Genomic DNA, 16149 nt, shown 5'->3' with positions numbered 1-16149 from the left:
CGACTCAAAGATGCAGCACGATCGGGACGACACCGATGCACATCGGAAGAGTCCGATCTTCTTATTGTTGCTGCAGCCGTTGCTGATCCTTTTCAGAGCGCCCGCCAGATCAAGACAGCCCTCAACCTGCAAGCCAGTGAGGAAACAATTGGAAGGCATATGCGAGAGGCTGGTCTTCGTGGATTTGTCGCGGCACAAAAGCCGCACGTTACGGAGCACCAAAAACGTCGGCGCCTTGAGTTTTGCAGGGCATATGAGCACAGGACGACTGCAGAATGGAAGGAAGTACCGTATAAACGCGTGTAAGGGCCGCACTTTTTTTTACAAATTCGAGGGCCTATTTTCGGGGTGCGGCCCATACACGCGACATACGAAAAAAAATTTTTTTTTTCAAGTAAAAACAGACCAATAAGTGAATGCGCGTTTATTTACAATAATCCTCATCAATCATCACTATTTACAATCAGTCATCATCACTCGCGGAGTCCTCAGACTCCGAGCTGGTGCTGCATTCTTCTGGCTCATCACCCCACAAGTCGTCGTCTTCAGTTCCGTCCAAATCGTTGGAAATCCCGGTCACTTTGAAGCTGCGGGATACAATGTCCGTAGACACCGAATTCCACGCGGTCAAAATCCAGCCCAGCACAGTCGCGAGCGGTGCCCTCTTGAGCCGCCCGGTCGGAGTCTCATCGTGATCGCCGTTTGCAATCCATTCCGAGTATTGCCTCCGGAACTCAACCTTAAAAGGCCGGTTAATGCTCACGTCCAGTGGTTGCAGCACGCCGGTGAGGCCGCCCGGAATAACGGCCATGTCTGTGCGGATACTGCCCAGTTGTTTTTTGACTCTATCCGTCAAATGACCGCGGAAGCTATCCAAGACGAGCAGCGATCGTTTGGCCAACATCGCGCCTGGGCGATTCTGCCAAACGCTCTTGATCCAATCGAGGACGAGCTCATCATCCATCCAGCCCTTTTCTTGGGCTCGAACTACAATTCCCTTGGGGAAAGCCTCATTCGGAATCCTCTTCCTTTTCAAAATCACATACGGGGGCAGCTTCCGCCCGTCTGCAGTGACGCACAGCATAACTGTGCACCGTTGGCGCTCCGCGCCAGTTGTCCGCACAGAAACGCTCTTCTTTCCTTTAAGCTCAACTGTGCAGTTCTCAGGACAGTCGAACCACACGGGGGTCTGGTCGGCGTTTGCTATTTCCGACAACATGTAGTTGTGCTCATGGCGCATCCCGATCACGTACCTTTGAAAGTTCAGCACCTTGTCGGTGTAGTCGGGGGGCAGCCTCTGGCACAGCGTGGTCCTTCGCCGAAAGGATAGGCCCTTCCTCTTTAAAAATCTCCGCAACCAGCCGACGCTACCTTTGAACTCCTCGCGGGGTATGCTTCTCGCACGCGCCAAAGCTTGCGTCTTCACGCGCAGCATGTCCGTCGTCAGAGCATATCCATTGTTCCGCACTTCCATTGCGTAGCGGAACAGCTCTTCTTCGAGCTCAGGATATTTGCATGGCTTGCCTCGAAAAGCACGCCTTTTGGAGCTGGTGGTCTTCAACGCATCCTTCTGGTTGCACCACCTTCGGACGCACTTCTCGTCCACGTCAAATTTTCTACCCGCCGCACGCTTGCCATGGTCGAGGGCAAACTCCACTACCTTCAATTTAAAGCCTGCCGTGTAGCTATTGATATGTTTGCCCATCGTGCTAGAATGGCAACGCTCGATGGCAATTCGTGAAAAATAAAGCAGAGCACGATATGGACTGCACGATATGGATTGCGGAAGCTCGCGGCAGAAAGAAAATATGATGATGATGATGACCCGCGACATCGGCGCCATCCGTGGGCGGCATCTGGAAGCTTCCGTGCGCGCGCATTTTGAAGGCTAATCACACGTGGGTCGTGGAAAGTTCGGGGTGCGGCCCTTACACGGATATTTTTTTTTTTTAAATATTTGCTTCGGGAAGTTGGGGGTGCGGCCCATACACGGGTGCGGCCCTTACACGCGTTCATACGGTAATATTTTCAGATGAATCGACATTTTCATCTAGATGGGACCAAGAGCGCCGCGTATGGATACCATATAACTGCAGGTATTTTCATTTCCTTTCTGATCTTTTAAGCACAAATTCTTCGGACGCGCAAAAGGTATTTCATCTGAAAAGACCAGTATCTATTCCCTTCTTTTCGTGCAGATACGAGCCTGGGTATGTTTCTGAGATCCACAGCAGTGGCTGCTGTACTGTCAACGTTTGGGGAGCAATTAGCAAAGAGAGCCTCGGTCCGCTAATGCGACTGTCCCCATCGTTCACACGTGAAGCTTACTGCGACATTCTGGACTACCACCTATTGCCATACGCTCTGAACGGGCCATTTATAGATGGCTGCTACTTGTTCCAGCAAGACCTGAGCCCGGTGCACACCGCCAGAGCTGTGGAAAAAACTTCTTCAAGAACGTGGGGTGCGCGTTCTTGACTGGCCTCCGAAAGGTGCAGACTTCAGTGTTATGGAGAACGTGTGGGGCACGATGAAGGAAAGCTTATCCAAGCTGAATCTGGGAGGGGCCAGTGCCGACGAGCTCTGGCTCGCCATAACGCGCGAGTGGAAGCGCCTTGGTGAGAGGAGGGACTTCGTAGATGCGCTCTGCTAGTCAATTCCATGCCGCGTTCAAGCTGCGCTTCGCGTGGACGGCGCATTCGCGAGATATTGATAGCGGAACACGCCAATCGCTTTAGACGAAACAGTTACGTTTCGATTCTTTTTTTTTTTTACTGTGGAAAAAATAAACCCCGTGTTCTTCCTATTATTTAGATTTGCTATGTTCTCCTTACTACTTTTTGCATTCAGCTCACACAGCCTACCCTGGATTATCATTGTATATTTCCTCTGAGCAAAAGAAGAGTATCTTCGCCAACAAACGCCGACTCGCGATCAATACGTAAGGATACTCGCTACCAATGGTCCAGATTCTGTGATTGATTGGCGCACAATATATACGAACCCCGTAACGGGGTGCGTCAATAAATGAGTAGAGTCGTGAAGCGTTCACTAGAGTGACCTTTGCATGAAGTGACTTCCTGCGCTTGAATCTGGCCTTGATGAATGTGCCGCGTTATTTAATTTTGTGAACTCTTTTATTGCCACTATCGCAGACACACCCGTTAAGAGGGGTCATGTAATAGTGGAAACTGTCCTCGTATTGCGAAGCTAGTAGTAACACGGATAGGGAGATATTTTACTAAGAGCTAATACTTCGCAGGACAGGCTAACTTGGTGGAAAAATAAGGCAGCGTTGCCGTTATAGCCAAGCCACCCCACTACCACGCAATCACGCAAAGCCTTGCTATCTCCCAGTCGGCATGCAGATCATGGCGAGAATGCGCTGCAAGGAATGCAGGAGCCTTTATTTGTAGATAACGGTGCATGCATGCTGTGCTACAGACATTCATTCGCCCAGCCCCCATTGCACAATGCTAAAGGGCACCTAGCGCTACCTTCTTGGAGCAAGGCAACGCCAATCTAGATGCACTAGGGAGCGAAACTTGCTCGCTAGGGAGACCGCGCATGCGCAAATCTTGCCTGTATTTATCCGCCGGCGCGCTCCGCCGACGAGCAGCTGCGCGTGCAGCGTTCAGAATTATTCTGGGAGCACCTGTACATTTCATGCATTTGCTTTACATGCCACGTGCGACACCAATGCAGCTGGATATCTCTCGTCGGCCGGTCTCCATCTGAGCTTGTGTTCGAAAGACATGCAGCGAGTCGCGTACGTCTCGATCGAACTTCTTCCTCGTCCAGTGTTCCTGCTCTAAACAAATGACGCTTGCTGCCTGTCATTCAGTGATGGCCTAAGACATAGCCAGAAACTTCATACTCGAAACTCGGCAAATAAAAGTTTTAAAAGGGTTAAACAACGGCAGCTGTGATCCAGACGCATACATTATGGGTTATTCTGATTACCGCTTTTACTTTACTTTATTCCTTCATACTTATTTTGCGCGTGCCATAAGGTATTAGAAAAAGAAACTGCTCGACATAAGCGCTCACTTGTAGGCCATGCGATTCCCTTGCGTAAACGCGAATGCCAGCGATTGAGCGAGGTGGTTGTTGATATGCTGTTGCACCAAATGTTTACCCGTTTGGTGCAGAGGGAAACAGGCATCTCAGGTATTAAGAAATGTGTCAGCACAACACGTACGCACCACCAATCGGTACCGAATGCGACTGGCAGCCTTCGGAATCGGTGACGTACAGATGCTGGCACAGCGTCGCTAGGCACTTTTGTGTACGCGCCATGCGAAGCAAGGAGTAGTCGATTTCCAATCGCTAAGGCCAGAACTAGTAAAACAGTTTCCCTCGACACTATTAATTGCATTTCAGTTGAGGTCCGCCGGTAGTGGGTGCACCAATTCGACGGCGCCAGGCTTTACCTTCGCTGAAAAGAACCGTGGGTGATTACCAGATACGATCCCACACCACAGCATCGATCAGGCTATCAGCATGCTGCAAGTGAGGTCAAAATCCTTGGAGGCATTTCAAATGAAAGACACTGCAGAAGCTGCATCGCCCGCTCCGGAACTGTCCAAAATTTTATTTCAGTTCGCATATAGCTATACAATATACAGCATTGACAATATGCACTACAAAAAAAAAAAAAAAAAAGAAAGAAACTGGAAATGTTCACAAACATGCGCTGTTCACCACACAGAGGAAACATTCTTATAGGAAAAGAACACCGTCATTTTATTATGTTCCAGCTGAACATTTTAAAGCAAGCACATGTTATATAAAAGTACAAGTGTATACGAGCAGGTAAATTTACACAGGGCAATGAACAGTGAAGGACAAAAGTAACGGTGATGAAATAGTGATCAAGACTTAACACCGCAGGCACGTGCAGAGGTGGTGTCCGATCAATGTCCAATGTTGCTGAAGGGAGGTTCAGGATCTGCTTTGCTTGGCTGGGATGGGATCTGCTTTGCTTGGCTGTGTAGCGGTACGCAACTTTACCGGTAACATGACCAATGACTGTAGACTGGTTTTGTAAAAATAAACGTGGTGCCATGCCTGCACTATTTGAAAGAATAAGCATGATGCTCACAAGTTAACGGGAATGTTTTACTGCCTTTAATTCACACCACACGCTTTTTGTAACGGTACGCTGATGCTTCGCATTAGCCATGAAGAATGACGTGATAAACAAGCACGATATGGACAAAGAAAAGATACCAACAGAAACTCATTCGATTAGAACATAAGCCGACAAGGCAAGCACAAGGCAAGGCGAGTGGACGCCCTTAAATTAAGGGTAACGCCCAGAGCCAAAGTATGAAGGGTGTCCGAAAAGACCAGCGACCATCTCCGCGGAACCATCAAAACCTCCTGAAGGAAATCACCGATGAGACGAGGCCAGCCAACAAGGATGCCATGGAAGAAGCGAGAACGAACCCAGCGAAAGATATGCCAACAACCAGATGAAGCGATCGAAGTAGCACGCGCGTACAACTACACAACATGCATGCTCACACGAACACATACGCGCGCGCAACTTCGCAATGCGAACCAGCATCAGCGTACCATTACTATAGCAGAGGATGTGAATTAATGTGCAGCAACCTTCAGATTGAGATGTGTACCACAGATGAGCCAGCATATGCTGCTTAGAATTGTTCGATCCACTCGTCACAATTATCGACTGTCCATACTAGAGTACCTAACGGCCATGATGCAGCTACCGGGCGGAAAGATTTCTCGCAGGGATATCGTGGTCGGTGATCGAGTCGTGACTCCGTAGTTGTGTAGCGTCTTCGAGGCAGCACGGAGCACGCAGAGAGGGACTTCTGCAGCTGAACGTCAGCGGGCGTAGTAATGTGATGAACTGGGTGAGCAAGGCTGCGTAGTGGACCGCATGGCCTACTGAAATGAGACAAAAAAAAAAAAAAAGCATGTAGAATGAGCTGTCAGCACACTGTCGCAGGACGGGTCGGAAGAACTCTGACTTACGCGTATTCGACGTACTTCAGGGTGGCTCGTGAAGCTTTTTCCATTGGCCAGGAAACCAGTAGCCGTGTGGTTGGAGGAGAAGTGCCCAGAGGGTCGGCCGCGAGACAGGCGATGAACGTCATCCGTCTGGGACACGGCAGGGCGTAGGAACATCCGTCGCACGCGACTGACGGCCAAGGGTGGGGAACTGAAACGACAAGGAGGCGTCGTGTTAAGCACTCTTCAGCACAGCATCACAGCATGGGTCAGAAGAATTGGCATTTGCTTACGCGCATGCGACGTGCTTCAGGGCGAAGGTTTTTCATTGGCCAGGAAACCAGTAGCTGTGTGGCTGGAGAAGTGTCCAGACGGTCGGCCGCGAGACAGGCGATGAACGTCATCCGTCTGGGACACGGCAGGGCGTAGGAACATCCGTCGCACGTGACTGACGGCCAAGGGTGGGGAACTGAAACGACAAGGAGGCGTCGTGTCAAGCACTCTTCAGCACAGCACCACAGCAAGGGCCAGAAGAACTGGCATTTGCTTACGCGCATGCGACGTGCTTCAGGGTGAAGGTTTTTTCATTGGCCAGGAAACCAGTAGATGTGTGGCTGGAGGAGAACTGCCCAGACGGTCGGCGACAGGAAATGAACGTCAACCGTCCGGGACACTGCTGGGCGCAGGGACGTTGCTGGAGTGCGCTGGAAGCGGCGGCCTAGGGTGCGTACCTAAAAATAAAAGGGCAGCTTTGCAAATCGGAATATAACCCGAAAGTAGGTACTCACCATGACAAGCATCGTCGCACGAGCCGTACGAGGGAGATGAACCCGTCAAACATTGTCCGCATGTCGAGCGACAAGAACACAGCGTGGCACAAGGAATGGAAAAGAAAAAAAGTCGCCACATACTCTGGCCACAGCGCGCCGCGCCGCGGACCGAAGGCAACGTCCGTGCTTCAGTGTAGCTAGATGGACTGGAAGCAATACGGCACTGGTTAACACACCCTGACACTAATTCCGGATGCCACCACTTCCGCGACTCCACATTCCGCGCCCTTTTTCGCGCGCGTGGGCGCGGAATGCGGCCGTGAAGCGATAGCGCCCAGAATGGGCCGACGTCCGTGTCGCAAACGAGAGAGGACCCCTGCAGCTGTTGCCTACGCGCAGCGCCAGCTACCTTCCTAGTGTTAGCTCAGCCTGAAGCTAGAATCGCCCCACCCTGTCCTCTCCGCTTCCGTCACGTCGACGACCCTATGTGGCTGCGACCGAAGCTCGTGCGTAATCAAGCACCACAGTTAACTGCAGATAATTTGCCAATGTTGTCAATCAGTTTTTGACGGGGAAGTTAAAGGCCGAGCCGCCCTCGCAAGCTAAATTTTCCCACCTCGGCGTTTAGATGCCGAGGCTACGCAGCGGAGATCAGTTGCGGCGTTGTCCTTCGGGGTAGTGCCACGGTCACTTGGTTCCAAGCGCTGCACCTACGGTAGGGAAGGTAAAGAAAGACAAGTCATGCCAAGCACGGGCGTGTTGAAACCTAGCTTATATTCGCTCGTAAATAATGCAACCACGAATGCAACGCTATGTCTAAAGAAAAATGCACAAAACAGGACGCATCGCAGGGCTTTATTCGTCGTTACTGTGAAACGCGGCCTCAAAACGAAGCAAACGGGCGGGCGCGGACGTCTCACTGTCGGCGAGAGCGCAGTCATTCGTTGCTCTCAGTAAAGTTATTGGACACAGCGTCTGACATATTACAGGGACACAATCGAACTCGACAGTCGCGGACTGCGCGCCGATTGACCGCGCGACTCCGAAGACCGCTCGACGCGCGCCTGCACATCGGCGTCTACCGTCTTGTGTAGAGCTGCAACTGGTTGCACCGCGAGCACGTTCACGCGGTACTAACGGCGTTGCAAATGCGGCGTGCACGGAGAGCTGCCGCACAGAGGTGAGCAGCCTTGTCTACGGAGCGCGCATCCCGGGCCCCAGCGCTGTGCAACGGTAGCCGCTGGGCTCGAGTAGCACTGCGCGCGTGCGAAGAACAGAAAATAGGAGGAGCCGGGTAACTCATGGCGCCATTATCCAGTTCCCGCCTTGTGCACTAGCGCCCCGCCCCCATATGGCCACGCTGCATGGCTATGTCGTTTTCATACGAGGCGCGGTCAGCCCACTATCATTCTCGCTTGCTTGTCTGGAAGCCGTAGCAACGCTATTTTAACGCTACAATAGCGATGAAGCGCGGCCACGCCGGCACGAAGCGAACGCGCGAGGCGGGAACCGGTCAAGGAAGCGATGAGCAGCAGGCTCCGGACTCAGCCGCGCGTGCGTAGTGGACAACCAACTCGGGCCTGCAGCGGTTATGGTTAAGGGTTGCCCCGCAGCGCCCCGGCGGCGCGCCCTAGGGAAGGTCGCCCACCTCCGTACAGAACAGCACCGAAGGAGATATAATCTTGCCACGAATACGAAGACTTCGCGAGGCGCGTTAAGCGGCGAGAAAATAGGGGGGGAAAGAAAAACTCGTTATATTTGTGGAAATACGCTCGTTACGTATAAAGCGCTAAACCTGGGAAGAGGCCGTTATGGAGGTTAAAAAAAAAAAAAAAAAAAAAAAAAAAAAAAAAAAAAAAAAAAAGAACAGCTGCCGCTAGCGTAGGATATGGCGTTCCAGCTAACCTTAGCCAAGGTGCTGAAAAAAAAAAAGCGTGGTGCAAAACAGTCGTAAGGTTACGGTGTTCAGTTGCCAGAATTCTGACGATAGATAACCGCAGGCTTTATCGGTTCGTCCACCGCGAATTCTCACGCTTTTTTTCTTTTTGAACAGCTTGGGCAATTTTAGCTACGACATACAGCATACACACGCGCGCGCACACCCGCCGTGGCATACCTCACAAGGTAGTTGAAGCAGCTGCCGATGACAGTTGCCTCGTTGTCCCTCAGATTAATGGCCCGGTCAGTCCTTTGGTTGGGAAACGCGCACAAAAGAAAATACCGCGGCAGACGCAACTTGAGACTTGTCGGCAGCAAAGGCGTCGTTGGCATCAGACGCGAGACCACATGGAACGGTCGGCGCCCGTCGCATACGTATTCCGGAACCGCTAGTGGGCCGTGCGAGAATTCAGGAGCAAAAGAGAGTCCCGTAGCCGCAGAAGTCCATGGCCGTATGCGGTGCAGCCGCGACAGAAGGCTTCGAAGCACGCCATACAACAGAAGCCAGCGCCGGGATCCATGGCTCTTTCGGGGTCGGTGATGTGGTCGACTATCGTTGCCAGAGCATAGGCGGTACGACGCAGAGGTCTCAGCTGACACGCGCAGCAGCGGCGTGAAGCTCAAAGTGAAGGGCGGCCCACTCGGCGGCAGCTTCTTGGGGCAAAATATAAGCGCAATTCTCGGCTGTTGGCGCATGCGCTGTTGTGCCCGGGCGTCTTCGTGCGCCGAACGTCGTCGCTCGTCGCCGCTGGATCTCAACAGCCGTTATCGCCGAGATCAACGACTCGGTGCAACCGCTTGTCTGCCAGAAAAAATAATAAAAAAAGGAGGATAATGAAGGAAGATTATCGCTTCCAAATATGGCCTTCCATAATCCGCCGGTTTCGGAATGTTCCAGTAGCGTCTACGTTGTTCAACTGCAGCTGTGTGCTACACTGAGAATTACGTACGGTACCGTCCGCAGCCACATCGTCTATCTACGGGGCACGCGGACCCAACCACCGCTCCGAACGCGCCATCAGAAACTGCGCGACTTGCAATCGACGGGCCCGCATACATACTACGTAACATGTCGGAACCACTTTCGAGTTTCATTAACGATTTAATTATTTATTCGCGCCGTCTAGTTACCGACTGCTGGCGACAATGGTTCGCCGTTCGTTTGACATGCGACCCCGCGTTGCAGATGTTTCGATTTCATGTCGCGCGCGCTTACATCGTGACCCCGACGTCGTGGATGTGTTAGCAGCGCGCTAAATCGCGGTTAACGGTGAAAAAAAAAAAAAAAAAGACGAAGAGCTGCTCGCTGCAATACTGGCGCGAATGAAGCCGACCGTCGAGGGCAAATGCCCGTGTCTCGACGACGAGGACTACACGACGTTGCGAGACACATCTAGCGCCGACGATACGGCTGTTTCATAACCTCTCTTCCTACGCCTGTTTTCAGAGCTTGCTTTGCGGGGAAGTCAGCTCACTGCGCTTTAGCCAGCCGCTTACCCTCAGTATAGGTATATCCTCGAAGCTGCCCGCCACATGCTGTGGCATTCTGCTGCCCAACACGAGGTCGCCGGTTCGGTTCCCGGAGGTGGCGGCCGCCACATTCTGATGTAGTCAGAAAATGCTCGTGTACTCGGATGTACACAGTCGGCGTCACCCTTGTGTAGAGCGCGAGAACAGCGGCCTCCGCGGAGCTCCGGAGGCAGCCAGCGACGTGTAACGCTTGCTGCTGCTGGGCTCGACGTCTAACGGTATTCTAACAGAAGCTACCGTCTAACGGTAGCTTCTGGGCACACCTCCGCCCAGCGACTACCGTTAGACGTCGCTGGCTGCCTCCGCAGCGGCCAGGAGGCCGCCGTTCCCGCGTTCTGCACAAGGGTGACGCCGACTGTGCGTACGTCTCTTTACGTAAGAAATCACTGCGGCCGTTATGAGCGTTCCTGTCTCACTTTGGTCACGTGTCTGGACCAATTCTCTGGCATGTTATATCATGGTCACAGTTGTCGGCATCACGGAGCGCCTCGCTTACCTTACCATGAACGCATCATACGGGTATGTTTAGAAGGGTAATTTACGTTCGTCTCGGACGAAAATTAAAAAAAAAAGAAGCTTGCGTTGTTTCAATCGTCAATGACAACGAATTCAAAAACGCCCTTAACAACTTCTTGTAACCCTGTTATGCTGCTAAAATGCATATTCTCTCTTTTTTTTTTTGATACCATCCACTCCTCTCTGTAATGTCAAAGCCCAGAGAGAAAATAAATGAAATGAAAGAGAACGCAAAGGCGAACGACGACCGCAACATAGAAAGCACAGTTACCCTTGATAATACTCTATCCCAAAGTGACATCGTAATATATCGAAAATGGAGCAGGTGCGCTGTCCCCGCTTCTTGACCTGAACATAAAAGAGAAAGGTCACCATGCCGGTGCTGATGAACTACCTAATGCGTCTCTTGTGAGGTATGCCGAATGATGCGCTCTGCTTTACATATGAGAAATTCCTCGCGCGCAAATTCAGTTGCATTGGAAGCATGCAATAATTATTCTTAAATCAGAAGATCGGTTGTCAGTTCCTCCGACCTTCTGATATCCGTACTTTGCGCGTCATCAAATCAAATCAAACTACACGGAGCACTTAGATACGTCAATTAATGATCAGAAGGACCTTCTCCAACGACTCGGTGCGTTTGTGTAAAGCGTGTAATTTATTATAAGGTTTTAAAAATATACATCGCTGCCGATCGCAGCACATCGCTCGGCTGAATTTTAAGCCGCCCCTACCCATTTGACGTTAATAATTTTTCTATCCTTATGGTGAACAAATGCTGTTCACTATAACAAATAGTTGGAATGTTGGTTAATTTGTTCCTATAAAACGAAAGTAACAGAAAGAGAATACACAAGAACAATTTCTCACTACACTTAAGTACTTCCGGCACACAGCAAGCGTCGTCTGTGTTACAACGTGCCCCATTTTGACGAGAGCTCCGCGGTCAGAGTCGGTCTCAGTCTTTTCGCGAGCACCATGATTAGACTTCGTTGCGTTATGGGCTGCAAACGTAGCGACTGGCAATATGTAAAGCTGCTACAGCGTGTCCCTCTGGAAGGCAGCAGACGAGCGGACTGGCTGCAGCGCATCGGACGGCCGCTATCCGATCGGCGCCAGGATTTACGCGTTTACACCGGAGGATTACTACTGCAATAGCGTTTCGCGAGTGCGGTATTCGGGTAAACGCAAGAGAACAGGGCCTGGCCGTTTGATCGTGCCGTTTCACGGGATGAGCAGAAGCGCAAACGTGAATGGTCTGCACGGTGCAGCCATCTGGTGGCACAGAGCTCAACCATACACAGTAGCAGTAACGAAATGTATTCTTCCTTGCTACTGGTGTAAATTTTTCGCAGGAGTGTGATCGGTAACACGTTGTTTTTGTAAATGTTTAAAATGTTTTACACTTGGTTAGAGCAATATTAGCGCTTTGTTTGGCTGGTTAAGCTGTGCGCCAACAGGTTGGCTGGACCGTGCAGACCGATCAGGCCGCTCACGTACGTCTACGCTAAAGTTTCTTCATCAGCTTGAGTTTATGCCTCCAGCCATACATTGAAACGCCCAGCTGGCCTGTGGTTACCGGAGTACCACACACGTTCGGCGCTGCGACAGAATGCTCGCAACGCAAACTGCTTCGATAGCTCTCGCTTTCGTGTAGTGTTCTAGAGAACAATTTAGTTTGGGGTTTGGGGTATTAAAGGAGCTACGGACGCTTACGAGTTACCCTCCTCCCTAGTCATGCATGTTCTCCTCAACTCGTTCGCCGAGTCATCGGGGCTAACCCCCGCCTTCACTGGCTCTGCGTCATGATGGCACGTCGTGTCGTCGACTTCCGGCTCTCTAGGCGCGAGCGCGCGAAGCCTCTCCAAACTCTCAGCCAGCTGATTGGAAGTCGACCCCAAGCGAGAGCTGTCGAAGCAGAGTGCGTTGCGAGCATTCTGTCAGAGCGCCGCACGTGTCTCGTATTCCGGTAACCGCAGGCGAACGGGCGTTTCGACGGATGGCTGAAGGCGTAAACTATAGCTGATGAGGAGGAGGAGGAGGAGGAAAAACTTTATTTGCTCTAATTGGTTAGAAATTAGCGGTGGCAGGTGGGGTCGGCCGTCTTCACGATTTTCTTCCCCATCTGCGCAGGGTCGACGCCCCTATTCCAGGGCACCACTGAGGGTGGCTACTCGGTGAGCGTGCCTTACTAGTCCATGCTGGACTTTCGGGTCGCTGCTGGAGAGCACCCTCTCCCACTGCTCCGCACTCGAGTCTTTTATTTGAAGGATTTCTTGATTGTCAATGCATCCCCATGTAATGTGATAAAAGGTGGGCTTGGCGCCGCACCAGGGGCAAATGTCTCTATACTGGGTGGGAAATATCTTGCTTAGTGTGTTTGGATTTGGGTATGTTCCTGTTTGCAGCCTCCTCCAAGAGGTTGCTTCATGCTGATTTAGGCTGTTGTGGGGTGGAGGGTATTCGATTCGGACCCCCTTATAGTAATTCAGAATGTCAGAGTAGCTTGCATCGACTGGGGTTCCTCAGGGTTGGTGCTTGTGGCCACTCGGTTTGTGTGCTCTCGAGCTGCCTTGCCGCCCTTAGGTTCCCTTCTATTCCGGCGTGTCCCGGTACCCAGAAAATCGTATGCCTGACTTTGTAGTTAGCGCTGCAGGAGCGGAGGATGTGAAGCGTTCTGCGTCCTATGTAATTCTGCGTCCTATGTAATTCTGACACGTAGCTTGCGAATCGGCGGGTATTGTTAAGGACCTTTCGGATCGGTAGCCCTCCACTGCCACTAGAGCTACGGCTATTTCCTCAGCTTCCGTTACCGAGTTGTCCTTCATTGACGCGCTGTTGATCTCTTTGTAGTCCGGGCTTATTACTATCGCAGCTGTCTTTACTATGTTTGTTCCTCTTTGCTTGGCGTATAGTGCATCATCTGTGTATACTGTTGTGTTTTTGTGGCCAGGTACTTTTTCTTGAGGGAACTTTATCGTAGACCGTAGACGTACGTCAGCGGCCTGATCGGTCTGCACGGTCCAGCTACCTGTTGGCGCAGAGCTTAACCAGCCAAACAAAACGCTAATATTGCTCGAACCAAGTGTAAAATGCTTACAAAAATGTGTTGATGATTACACTCACGCGAAAAATTCGCACCAGCAGCATAGAATACATTTCGTTACTGCTACTGTGTGTGGTTGAGCGCTGTGCCACCAGGTGGCTGCATCGTGCAGACCATTCACAGTTGCGCTTCTCCTCATCCCGTTAAACGGCACAGTCAAACGGCCAGGCCCTGTCCCCTTGCGCTTGCATTTACCCGAATACCGGACTCGCGAAAAGTAATCCTCCGGTGTAAAGTGACGGCTGCAAACACTCAAATCCTGGCACCGATCGGATAGCGGCCGTCCGATGCGCTGCAGCCAGTCCGCTCGTCTGCTGCCTTCCACAGGGACACGATGTCGCAGCTTGACATATTGCCAGTCGCTACGTTTGCAGCCCACAACGCCACAAAGTTGAAATCATGGTGCTCGCAAAAAGACGGAGACCGACTCTGACCGCGGAGCTCTCGTCAGAATGGAGCATATTGTAACACAAGCAGGCGGCAGTTGCTGTGTGCCGGAAGTGCTTAAAGGGACACTAAAGCGAAACAATAAATCAGTTTAGTCTAATGAAGCATTGTTTGAGAACCCTGCAGGCATTTATTTCAAAAATATAGTTTGATTATTAGATGAGAAAATGAAGGTCCAAGTATCAATATTTGAATTTCGCGCCGAAACCCCAGCGCCGGTACGTCAGCGTGACGTCAGGGATTCCAAAGTATGTTTTCGCATTTGGGCCGCGTTGGCTGAATAAAGGTTCCCGAAACTTGCCATGTTTAATATTTGGTTCCTTTAGAACACAACGTATTCAATCTGTAGCGCTCTATATAATTAGTAGACCCTAGCAGATGCCATCAAAATTCAAGACGTCACAGTCCCCAGGTGCGGGAACATAAGTGAGCAATTGTTCATGTGCATTCTCTTTCTGTTACTTTCCTTTTTAGAAACAAATTAACTAACATTCCAGTATTACGAACAACATTTGTTCACCATAAAGTTAGAAAAATTATCGATGACGCGCCCTGGGCAGCCAATCGGATAGCTCGGCCTACGAACGTCACTGGGGTAGATGACGTCAAATGGGTAGGGGCTGCTTAAAATTCTGCCGAGCGATGTGCTGCGATCGGCAGCGATGTACATCTTTAAAACCTTATAATAATTTACACGCTTTACACAAAAGTACCGAGTCGTTAGAGTAGGTCCTTCTGATCATTAATTGACGCATCTAAGTGCTCCGCGCAAAGCGTGCGCGTGCATGCAACAGACAGTGGCGATTCGACTGGGTAAAGCAGTCCGTGCTATGTTCACCGCGCTCTGTTCTACGGCAGCGGTTGCAGCCGTTGTGAAGGTTGCCGTACTCGGCTTTCTCGACATGTTCGTAGAGCTTAGGAGCGCAGGACCATACACGATTGATTCCTTTACGCCTTGCTGTCGCTGGTAATACGCAGCTGCTCCAGCGCTCTGTCTATCGCTTTGTGACATTTGCTCCCGATATGCTTGTGCAGTGTCGGTCATTCATTGCACTTCTCCATTTATCGCCTGCATTGGAAGTTTCATTCTGAGTGCAGCAGCTTCGCATTGCTGGCTGACATGTCTTTTCGGAAGAGCGTGCGCTGAAGGCAGCTGTGGAAGAGACTTAACATTCCGCGATATGATCCCCTGGTACGTGTTGGATTGTGTGTTGGTCCACATACGGCTGGTAGGGGGCATCCCGTTGAGTGGATCCTTCAGGCGTCCATAGGAGGAAAGTTTTGGGATTTTGTTTAGATCCCAGAAGTTCAATCGTGTGATGTCTTAAATACGGCACCCATAAGTTAATGTCCACATGTCATCCACCGGACGTCCTGACCGGGACTTGGACGTTCGGATCTAATCCGGATGTTCAGAGGATATTCGTGGTCCAATGGGAATAACGTTTTTGAATTCGTTGACATTGACGATTGAAACAACGGAAGGAGAAGGAGGAATAAACGTTTATTTATGAAACAGTATCCCGGGTTACGCCCCGGTTCTACTTTAGGTGGAAGGTCTCCTCATTCCAGGAACCTTCTGGCCTTTGCTGCCTCCTTGGACCTGGCGACGAGGCGTCGTTGTTGTTCCAGGTCCTCGGAGATGAGCTTGGCCTCCCACGTTTCTATGAGGTCTTCGCTTTCTTGTCTGGCGCTACAACAGTCTTTCGGTGAAGGCAATGCGTCTGTGTCTAGATGCCATGGACATTCGAGGATCAGGTGCGCCAAGGTGTCCGGTACGCCGCACATTAGGCAGCGAAATCCTTGTAGCGCTTGGTATAGTCTGTGCATGAGGATTCCGCGGGTGTAAATGTTACTGTG

The 16149-nt window shown here is 51.1% G+C and overlaps 1 long non-coding RNA gene across 1 annotated transcript; it reads right to left on the bottom strand.

Moving 5' to 3' along the window:
• Positions 1 to 5521: 5521 nt before the first annotated feature.
• Positions 5522 to 9976, bottom strand: LOC129380315 (uncharacterized). Its single transcript, XR_008608314.2, has 5 exons — positions 8869 to 9976; positions 6534 to 7462; positions 6276 to 6451; positions 6007 to 6193; positions 5522 to 5919 (listed from the first exon to the last, which is right to left on the bottom strand). It is a non-coding gene; the product is annotated as an uncharacterized lncRNA (long non-coding RNA).
• Between the last annotated feature and the right edge of the window lie 6173 nt (positions 9977 to 16149).

The sequence above is a fragment of the Dermacentor andersoni genome, chromosome 10, assembly GCF_023375885.2.
Source record: "Dermacentor andersoni chromosome 10, qqDerAnde1_hic_scaffold, whole genome shotgun sequence".
NCBI classification, from domain to species: Eukaryota; Metazoa; Arthropoda; class Arachnida; order Ixodida; family Ixodidae; genus Dermacentor; species Dermacentor andersoni.
Note: the sequence above shows the minus strand (reverse complement) of the source record. Positions and strands in the feature narration are given on the sequence as shown.